The sequence below is a fragment of the Mustela lutreola genome, chromosome 2, assembly GCF_030435805.1.
Source record: "Mustela lutreola isolate mMusLut2 chromosome 2, mMusLut2.pri, whole genome shotgun sequence".
Classification (NCBI taxonomy): Eukaryota; Metazoa; Chordata; class Mammalia; order Carnivora; family Mustelidae; genus Mustela; species Mustela lutreola.
In genome coordinates, this window is record NC_081291.1 from 135,944,707 (window position 1) to 135,955,621 (window position 10,915).

The following is a 10,915-nucleotide window of genomic DNA, read 5'->3' on the forward strand; positions in this document are numbered from 1 at the left end:
GAGTTCTTTGACTAAAACAAAGCAAAAAAAAAAAGTTTTCTTCTAGAAGTTATATAGCTTTAGACTTTACATTTTTTTTTTTTAAGATTTTTGATTTATTTGACAGAGATCCATCACAAGTAGGCTGAGAGGCAGGCGGAGACAGGGAGGGAAGCAGTCTCCCTGCTGAGCAGAGTCAGATGCCTGGGCTCAATCCGAGGACCCTGAGATCAAGACCTGAGCCAAAGGCAGAGGCTTAACCCACTAAGCCACCCAGGCACTCCTACCTTTAGATTTTATATTTAAATTTATCATCCATTTAATAACTATTCATTATTTGTGCATAGTATAAATTATGTGTCAAAGTTATTTATGTACAGATGTCCAATTAGTCCAGTAGTCCAGTACTATTTGTTGAGATGACTACTCTTTCTCTGCTGAATTGCCTTCACACCTTTGTGAAAATCATTTGTCCTCACAGGAGTCTATTTCTGAACTCTATTTTGTTCTATTGATTTATTCATCTAGACAGACCAATGTCATCAAGAAAATTAAATTTTTCTATTTTAAATACACAAATAGTCATTGTGTTTTTTCTACCGATTTATCAAGTATGGCCATTACCATTATAAGATAATACTGAAATTTTAGTATTAAAAATAAAACAATAGTACTTGCAACAATGCCCAGCAACAACAACTTTAAAGTGTCGAGACAACTATATTTGTTAAAAATCTATATTTTTAAGTCTTTTTCCTCTCTATGATTTTCCATGTAATTTCTAGTTTACTTCATACAAAATTCAGAAGCTCTCATTTTTCCTGGCAATTTTATTTGTGTTTTACTGAGCAGAAGCTCTCTAAAAGATTTTGCATTGATTTTTAAATGATTTTACTCTCACAAAGATCCTTAATGGCTATGGCCCTGTGCTTTCACGGAAGACCTTTCATCACCTTATGTACCTTGTTGTTCACTTAGATCTGAATCTGCTGATTTTTTAATGTGTTCTAATCATAACCTTTAGGCAATGTGAGCAAAAATTTTTGGTAATTAGGTCCCTCAATAGGAAGTAATTCCCATGCTGAACTTCCAAATGACTACCCTATTATAGTTTTGTAAAGTTTGCTTGAAATAATATGTTATAAAAAAATAATAAAGAAAAAAGAGAAATAATGTGTTAGTAAGTACAACTTTAAACTATATTTTACTTTCAAAGATTTAAATTTATATTTAAAAAACTCAATATATTCTGCATCTCACCATGCTAAAACATTCATATTGGATAGTTGGGGCCTAAAGTTAATAATTGTTTATTGTGATATTTCACATGTATGTGGTAAATGGTTCCATGGCCATATAATAACAACAATATGTTCCTATGAGTATAGACAAGAAATAATTATTACTTTTGATTTCTCCCTTACACTGGTAACACAAATTACTCATAACCTAAACAAGCATATGAGTATATACATATTGATGTCATCATTAACTTTGTAACTTTCTTATGAAATATTCCTTATTTTTAAATAACAGAAAGTACACCTAGATAGAAATAAGATTTTAAAGGACTCGTTTTTGTTACATTTTAGGAATCATTTGATTAATTTTAATAACAATTAATATGGATTTGATGACCAGTTGTGTGTGTATAACTTAAGAGGGGTTTTTTTTACCTTCTGACAATTACATTTTTTTAATTTTAAATATATATATAGATGTATTCTTTTTATATATGTAATCAATGCCTCTCATTTAGTGTAAAGGCTTCTCAGTTCATTTGATAGCTGGAAACATTCCTAATTGTCATTCAGAAAATAATTTGCAGTTAAATATTATCTACAGTTAGAAATTGTATATTTAGGGGCATCTGGGTGGCTCAGTGGGTTAAAGCCTCTGCCTTCGGCTCAGGTCATGATCCCAGGGTCCTGGGATTGAGCCCCACATCAGGCTTTCTGCTCAGCAGGGAGCCTGCTTCCTTTTCTCTCTCTCTCTGCTTGCCTCTCTGCCTACTTGTGATCTCTCTCTATGTCAAATAAATAAATAAAATCTTTAAAAAAAAATTATGTATTTAGGTATTTTCTTCAGTTGTCAAATAAATACAACTCTAACATCACTACACCCAAAATACATCCATTGTTAAATTAATAATTATGATTTTAAAAAGCACTAGAAAACTGAGGTCAGCAGTTTACATTTGATTCAACCATCTGCAAGATTTTTGAGCTAAGGTAGATCACTTTCTCTTTCCATGTTTTTGTTGTAGGAAGGCTGAAATGTGAAGCCCTCAGGATTTATAAGTCATTAATTAAATTTTTATTTTTTGCCATTTTCCCCATTGCTCCTAATAATATATTGAGAACATAAATTTACACATTTGGCAGTTTCTAAAACCGAAATTAGAAACAAAACCTTTAAAAATCTTATGGTCAAGTTATGAATGTAAATGATGTTAAACAAAAAGTTTCATCCTGATAAGATATTTTTGACTGATCTATATTTTCATTTTATAAAGTTATCTCCTTCATATATAAAAATACTTCTTAAAATTTATATATATATAAAATATCTAAAACTTGAAGATATATCATCTGATATGTCTAAATGAAGATCAATTTTAATGCACTTGGATTATTAAGTTTTCTTACAATTTTGGTTCTAGAGGTTGCAGGCTATACTAGTCTATCAAAACAAACAAAGAAACAAACAAACTTTTTTTTTTTTTTTTATACTTAAAGCAAATGTAAGGAAGCCAGGTCTCTTAGATCATATCTCACTCATGGGAATGACTAATGTATTGTCAGACAAAACGTGATAGTTATTCATTTCAATGACTTTGATGAAGAAGTTCTTTTTTTCTCAATATTTTTTCTTACATTATTTTGGATGCACACTACACTGTAGTGAGAATTAAAAAAACAGGTCGGAAGGAGAGTTAGGAAAGGTCGATAGATACAGGTATACTTTGTTTTTGCCAAAATTTAAGAATAATTCCAATTTGGAGCATGCTATTTTATTTTATTGACAATGTTTTTCTTTCTGTTTGTTTGTTTTTCTACTGAACAACTTCAAAGCAAATTGATTTAGATGAAAATAACTTGAAACCATTCATGAGTTAGAGCAATGATTAAAGTGTATTGTTATGATATGGCATATCAGCTGATTCTTTAGCTGAATAGAAATGAATAAAAAAAATGAGGCTGTTTTCTTTCTTTTTTTAAAATTTTATTTATTTATTTGACAGACAGAGATCACAAGTAGGCAGAGAGGCAGGAAGAGAGAGAGGGGAAGCAGGCTCCCTGCTTAGCAGAGAACCCGATGTGGGACTCGATCCTAGGACCCCAGGATCATGACCTGAGACTAAGGCAGAGGCTTAACCCACTGAGCCACACAGGGGCCCGAGGCTGTTTTCCAATTTAGCAGTAAATATCTCTCAAGATAACATTTTAGATTTTAAAAAATTACTAAAATCTGAATTATTGCTATCATAATTCAAATTCAAATTTATTTCCAACATCTGCCGCACTTTTGTTTTTATGTTTGTAAGTAGTTCCATGAGGATAGAAAAAGACATGCAAGATTAAAAAAAATATACCTGATCACCAAAGCTCTATTTAAGTACAAGTTAACAACTTAAACTTACTCCTAATACTGCATTTTATACTTATTAATAGATACACTTATTTCAAACCATAACAAAATGTTTTTGGTTTTCTAATGTGTATGGTTTTTTAACTTCTAGTATTTCATCACAATAATTTTTATTTGTTCCAGTACAGTAAAAATTATTTGGAAAGGACTTAGCTTCAAATTATATAAATTATATAACATCTATTTTTGCCACATTGAATTAAATGTATGCTTAAGTTTAGAAATTAAGAAATACTTGGCCCAGAATTAAATCATCCTCTTATTCTGTGTGTGATTCTACTAACTAAATAAATGGGTCAGATGTGCTTTCCCTTGGGGTTGTTAGTCTTGCTTGTCTACTTAATATCCATGCAATAGCTTGGGGCTTGGTGTATTACTTTAAAAAGTATACCATATCTTAACTTTTTTTCCATAATATTATGCTCAAATACTCCTTAATTCTGTTCATTTTGAAACTGTTTTTCATTGAATGCCTGTGAAATTCAAAGAAGTTTTTTTTTTTTTTTAATTTGACTTCATACTTTTAAAATAACGGTGACAATATAGTATACTGGAGGAAAGTTATTTTTTAAAGATGTGTATCTTTTGCTAATTATAAGATAAATTATTTTATAGAGAATTTATATCCAATATTACATTTTTATAATTTTACCTTGTATTAAAAAAAAAGAAAAATCACTAGAAAAGAGTCTTGTAATAAACCAGATAATATGATGTACAATATTGCTATAGGAGAATTCATATATATATATATATACCCACAAACACATATACACACACATATATAATATAATAATATATAATTATATATAATATTATATATATTTATATAATATCTACCTAAAAACCACTATAACTTTATAAACTTATAACAATAGTGCCATGCTTATAACTAGATGTAGCATATTATATGTCACTATCTGTCAGGTATATATGGATAAAAAGGTAATGAAAATAAATACAACTTATAGAACTTCCTGAATTATTCAGAATTAACTGAGAAGATGCAAACTGCGGAGTGCTTTCCCTGGTGTGGATAATGCCTCATGATCAATAAGCAAACATTGTCCTTAACTTAAAACCAAATTTAAGAATGCATTATTAAAGAAGCATAAAATATGCAAACATGCACGTCTGATGACATTTGCACTGTGACAGAAGATGTTGATTCTTAATTCCACAATTTTAGGCAATATAATGCTTGAAATATTGCGTGTAGAGGACCCTTGCAGTAAGAAAGAAAAGTAAATAGAGCACCTGGGTGGCTCAGTCAGTGAAGTGTTCTACTCTTTTGATTTCAGCTCAGGTAATGATCTCAGGTTCCTGAGATTGAGCCCCACATCAGGTTCTGCCCTGGGCAGGGTTTCTCCATTTAGGATTTTCTCTCTCTGCCTCTCCCTCTGCCCCTCTCCCATCTCTCCCCACTCCTGCTGCTGGCATTCTCTCTCTCTTGAAAGAGAAAGAAGGAGAAGAAAGAAAGAAAACTTGCACCCCTGGGGTTAATAATACATCATATGTTAATAAAAAATAAAGTAATAATAATAAAAGAAAGAAAGGAAGGGGGGAAAGAGGAGGGAAGTAAGGAGGGAGGGAAGGAAGGAAGGAAGGAAGAGAGAAAGGTAAATAATTTAACTATTTGACAACTGTTCCACAGAGATAAAGTTTCAGTATCTGATCTGGTTTATCTTCATCAAGCTGATTCAGAAAAGAGGCAAACAAACAAACATGAGCATTCCTTTCTATACCAAGCATCCATAATGGTAAGTTTATTACCACCTATCTTAACTATTTACACAGATTTCTAAAACTAAGTTTATTTGATTAATCTTGTTAATTAAACTTTCTTGATTAGTCTCCATATTTATTGGTTTAAAACTTCAAAAGGAACACTTAAATTTGATATCCATTCTTAAAGACCTTGGAAAATGCAAACTCATAAATTATGTATACTGCATGATTTACATCGTTTTAAATATTTAAAAAAGGGTTAGAATGTATGTATGAAAATAGGTTTAATTTAATTTTAAAATCCCTTGAACTTTTCCTTTAATTCAAAAACTTTACTAGTTTCAAACATTTTATCTTAGTTTCATGAAACAATTTATAAGAGCAATTAATTCATTTTCAGTAAAATTCAAATTACTAATGAACCAATTAAACACATAGAACTATCTTAGCTCTCCAAAATAGAGAGAGAAAAAAAATCATTTAAATATTGGCACTAGAAAGTTGGTTGCATCTATTTGCAGAGGTCTTTCCCCTCATTCCCTGGATACTTTGGCTCTTGACTTACTGTTCCTCTCTTCAGCCTTGCTAACTATTATAATTATTAGAATTTCAATTTTCTTGTAGGTGTTCTTTCCAATAACCTTAAGCTTCTCTCCTCCAATGAATTTATTCTCCATCTTGACTTGGTTATTAAGTCCCATGGATATTCCACTGATCTTCCTACATGCAACTCTATATAGCCTCAGTTCTGAATCCCACACTGTATACCATCTTTTTGCATCTCACTGCCTATATTAACCCTAGTCTTATGCTTGTTGAACCCTACAGGGATTTCAGTCCAACTTCTCCCACCTACCTACCTTCTTCCACCTTGTAGTACACCACTCAGAACCTTATTTCCCCCTTCCCTAACTGAAAGTCCAGGTCCCATCATTTTAATCATTCTCCAGCAGGTATATTCAATTCCTTTGCCTTCTTTCACAAATTGCCTAGAAATAACTGGGCCTGGTTCTACCCAACTTTCTGCTTTCTTTGAGATGTCAATGCACAGGTGAGTGTGGTTGGAGAGAAACACATAGTCATATTGATACTGTCCCTTTAAATTTAGAGGCCTTCATCTGAGCCCTCTTAATTTTTTCATGAATCATACTATATTTCCTTTGTTTATTTACTATCTCACTTCCCATATCAATCTCAAATCTTTTATCTATAAGCCAAAGTCAAAAGGCTGTGAAAACTAAGAGATTTTTGTATCTCATCTGATTATGAGACTGGACCTGATCTGATCAATTCCTTTGGGTGCAAAACTTTACCTGAAATTAATATCTTTTTATATTTTTTATTCTGTTTAGTGTGAATATTCATGTATTTCCCTACAGGTTTATTAATGTTTTGCTTACAAGTTATATGTAATACTTTAAAGTATATATCACAATATTACCTGTCCATAATCCAAAAAAGTTCATATTTTAGAACATATCTGACTACAAAGGTCTTGGGTAAGAATTTTGGATCTTGTATTTTTTTCCACAAAACATTTTATCTCTATGAAGAAATTATGACTCTATATAAGATCTGTATCCCTCTTGTATAATATAAGGGCAAATATAAATTAAAAGTAAGAAGCTTGGGGGGTGCCTGGGTGACTCAGCTGTTAAGCATCTGCCTTTGGCTCCTGTCATTGTCCCAGGGTCCCGGGATGGAGCCCCACATCGGGCTCCCCACTTGGCGAATCTTGCTTCTTCCTCTCCCACTCCCCCTGCTTGTGTTCCCTCTCTCACTGTGTCTCTCTCTATCAAATAAATAAATAAAATCTTAAAAAAAAAAATAAGAAGCTTAATTCTCCCTGTTGAAAATAAGGGAAGACCCCTCCCACCTCCCACCTTTAGAAGGCTTTCTTTAGAATACGTGTAATTTTTTTCTTTGTCTCTTTAAAATGTATGTAAATATTTTTAAGCCAAATAAGCCAATTGCCAGCTATAAGGCACAATGAAGTCTTTCTCAAGAACCTGGGAGCCATCTCTTTGAAATGCAACATCCAGTAAGATAGCATCTCTATCTTCCGGTTTCTGTTGGAGTTGAAGTCTTAAGTCCATGGTTATCTCATGCTAAATTGCCAAAGTTACCTCTTGCCACAAAAATATTACAGTTTATGGGGCGACTGGGTTGCTCAGTGGGTTAAGCCGCTGCCTTCGACTTAGGTCATGGCTCAGATCATGGCTCAGGTCATGATCTCAGGGTCCTGGGGTCAAGCCCTGCATTGGGCTCTCTGCTCAGCAGGGAGCCTGCTTCCCTCTCTCTTTTTCTGCCTACTTGTGATCTCTCTCTGTCAAATAAATAAAATCTTTTTTTTAATAGTAATTATTAAAAAAATAGTATAGTTTATTTTTTCTTTGGGAAAAAACTGATTAGCAAACACAAATGGCCCCTCCAATTATCAGGTGAATCTTAGAAGAATGATGTGTGACAAATGTTGCTATCAAGTTCTCTTGTTTAAGGACTAGTTACTGACCATTTTGAGAACATGTATACAATAGAGTTTTATCTTCTTGGCAATATGAAAGGGTAGGATTTTATTCTGGCTTAAAGCCTATTCTATAACAAAGCTGTTTTCTTTCTCTTCTACTATTGTGGGAAGGTTTTCTGGGTTGGCTGAAGATTTTGTTTTTAATGGTTTTCCTCAACAGTAGCACCATCTAACTAACTTATTCAAAGACACTCCCCCAGAAATTCTTCCCTATCTTTCATGCCTTTTAGAACATTTTTCCTTAATTGATCTTTTTCATTAGCTGGAATGTCTTCTATCCTGACCTTACACTTCCTTCGAAATGATCTTTCTACAATTATCTTCTTTCAGAATCAGACAATCTCCTTCTGTAGACCATTTCTGGTATACACTCTAATTAGGCTATTATATGCATATACATAGAAATACACATATTTACATAAATGTCAATTTATATGAAAAGGATGTGTGTGTGTGTGTGTGCTTGTGTGTATATATTTAAAATGTACATGAATAAAGTGTTTCAGACTCACTAACTGATACCATACTTACATGGAAATCAATGCACTAAAATTCCATGCCTTAATAGTGGTTTTGGTTTAAATATACAGTGAAATGTACAAATATTATTTGCACAGTTTGATTAGTTTTGACAAATGCACACACCTGTGTAACCAGACCATATTAAGATACAGAATATAACCATACATAATCTCTGAAAGTTCCCTCATTTTCTTCCCAGTCAACACTCTTATATGTAAGGCAACCACTTTGTTAATTTTTTTATCATATTAGTTACCATATATTAGATATATTTTAAAATAACATTTTTTATGGGCATACATTTTCATTCTCTTGGATAAATACCTAGGAATAGAATCCTATTTCATGGAACAGCTGTATATTTGTCTTTATAATACATTGCCAAAGCACTTTCCATTGTGCTATCTCATTTTACACACCCACTGCATAATAGTTCTAATTACTTTTCCAACTTGGCAGCATTTGGTGTATCAGACATTTAAATTTCAGCCAAACTTCTAATTCTGTAGGGTAATTTTATCATGGTTTTAACGTGATTTTCCTTAATGACGAATGTTCATTTTCTTATTTGCTTTTCTTGTTTTCTCTCTCTCTCTCATTCTCTCTCTTTTAACTCCCATTTTACATCTCCCTTTGTGAAGTATCCAAGAGTTTTGCTCACTTCTTTCTAATATAGAATGCTCCACGAATTTGCATATCATCCTTGGACAGAGACCATGCTAATTTTCTCTATTGTGTTCCAATTTTAATATGAGGGAGAGGAACAAGCAGACTCTGCACTGAGTGCAGAACCCCACAATGAATTGATCCCACAACCCTGAAAGCAAGACCTGAGCAAAATCCAAACTCAGATGCTGAACCGCTTAACCAACTGAGCCTCTCAGGCACCCAGGTACTTGCTCTTTTTTCTTTATTGGCTTATTTGTCATTTTATTGTCACATGGGATTTTTAAGTATTTGATTTGTTTTTTTGTAAGCTATACATTTACAAATAATTTCTTCTAGGTTGTAGTGTACTTACTGACTTTTTTTAAAACAGTGTTATGTGACAAGTAGCATTTTTTAAATTTAATAATGTTTGATTTTTTATTTACTCTCTTAAATTTTTTAAGGTGTTTTTTCCTTTTTTTCAAGTAATATTTTCCTGTACTCAAATCATAAAGATATTCTCCTGTGTTTTATGAGATTTGTAGTTTTTGCTTTTTATGTTTAGGTATATGATCTATCACAAATTAAGTTTTGTATGTGGTGTGAGGTAGGGGTTAATATTCTTTGTGACACAAATGGGATATATAGTATTCTAAATACTTGTTAAAAAACCTTATTTTACTAAATAGCTTTGGCAACCTTGTCCAAAATAATTGGCCAAAAATGAGTGGGCATATTTCTGGACTATTCTGTGTCTTTGATTTTTTTTCCCCATCATCATATCAATATGGCTATATTATTTCTATTATAGTTTTATAATAGTTTTTGAAGTGAGATTTTTTTTTAAGATTTTTTTTTTTTTTTTTAAGTATTTGTACTTCCATTCAGCACGTCGATTTTCATAAGAAATTCTGGTAGAATTATGACTGTGATTACTTTGAATCTATAGATTAATTTTTGGAAAATTGGCATTTTCACAATATTGGCCTTCAATTCTATAGACATGGTATATATCTTTCTAATTATTTAAATTTATTTTCTCAGAATTTTTTTGTAGTTGTGTATGTACTTTCACTTATTTTATTCAATGTGTTCCTGAGTTGTTTAGTGATTTAATGGTATTAAAATGAATTTTAAAGTCTTTTTATTTTGAAATAATTATAGACTCACAGGAAATGTCAGAAGTAATGCAATGTTCCAGCTTCCTTTAATGGTGACATATTTTATAATTGCAGAATAACACTGAAACTGAGGGAAATAATATCGGTACGTCATTATTAACTAGACTACAGAACTTAGTCAATTTTTACTGTTTTTAACCTACATTTGTGTGTGTGGATAGTTCTAAGCAATTTTATTCCATGTAATGATTTGTTCAACCACCGCAAAAATTAACTGTTCTTAGCTTTCCTACAACCACAAAAGATCTGTTTTATTCCATTCTTGTCCCATGGCAGCCACTAAACTATTTTCCATCTCTATAGATCTGTCCCTTTGAAATGTCATATAAATGAAATTATACATAATGCCATTTCTTTAAATTGCGTCAAAAGAATCTTGGGAGTTGGTGGAAGTGGGTGGGAGTACAGGTGAAAAATTTAACCATGAGTTGGTAATTATCAAATCTTGGTGAGGATCTATAAGGATACATTATATTCTCTACTTTGAAATACTTTTAATATTCCTTTAATAATAATAAAAATTAAAAACTATAAAAGAAGAGATAAAATATTTAAATAGAGGATATTCAGAACAGAAAAAAGGTGAGAAGAATGCTGTCTAAAGTTGGAAATTACATCAGAGAAAAAAATAATTTGAAGAGTCAAAAGCTAGATAGAAGAAAAATGAAAGAAAGGAAAA

The 10,915-nt window shown here is 31.8% G+C and overlaps 1 non-coding gene across 1 annotated transcript; it reads right to left on the reverse strand.

Moving 5' to 3' along the window:
* Positions 1 to 9,073: 9,073 nt before the first annotated feature.
* Positions 9,074 to 9,176, reverse strand: LOC131826225 (U6 spliceosomal RNA). Its single transcript, XR_009351480.1, has one exon. It is a non-coding gene; the product is annotated as a U6 spliceosomal RNA (small nuclear RNA).
* Between the last annotated feature and the right edge of the window lie 1,739 nt (positions 9,177 to 10,915).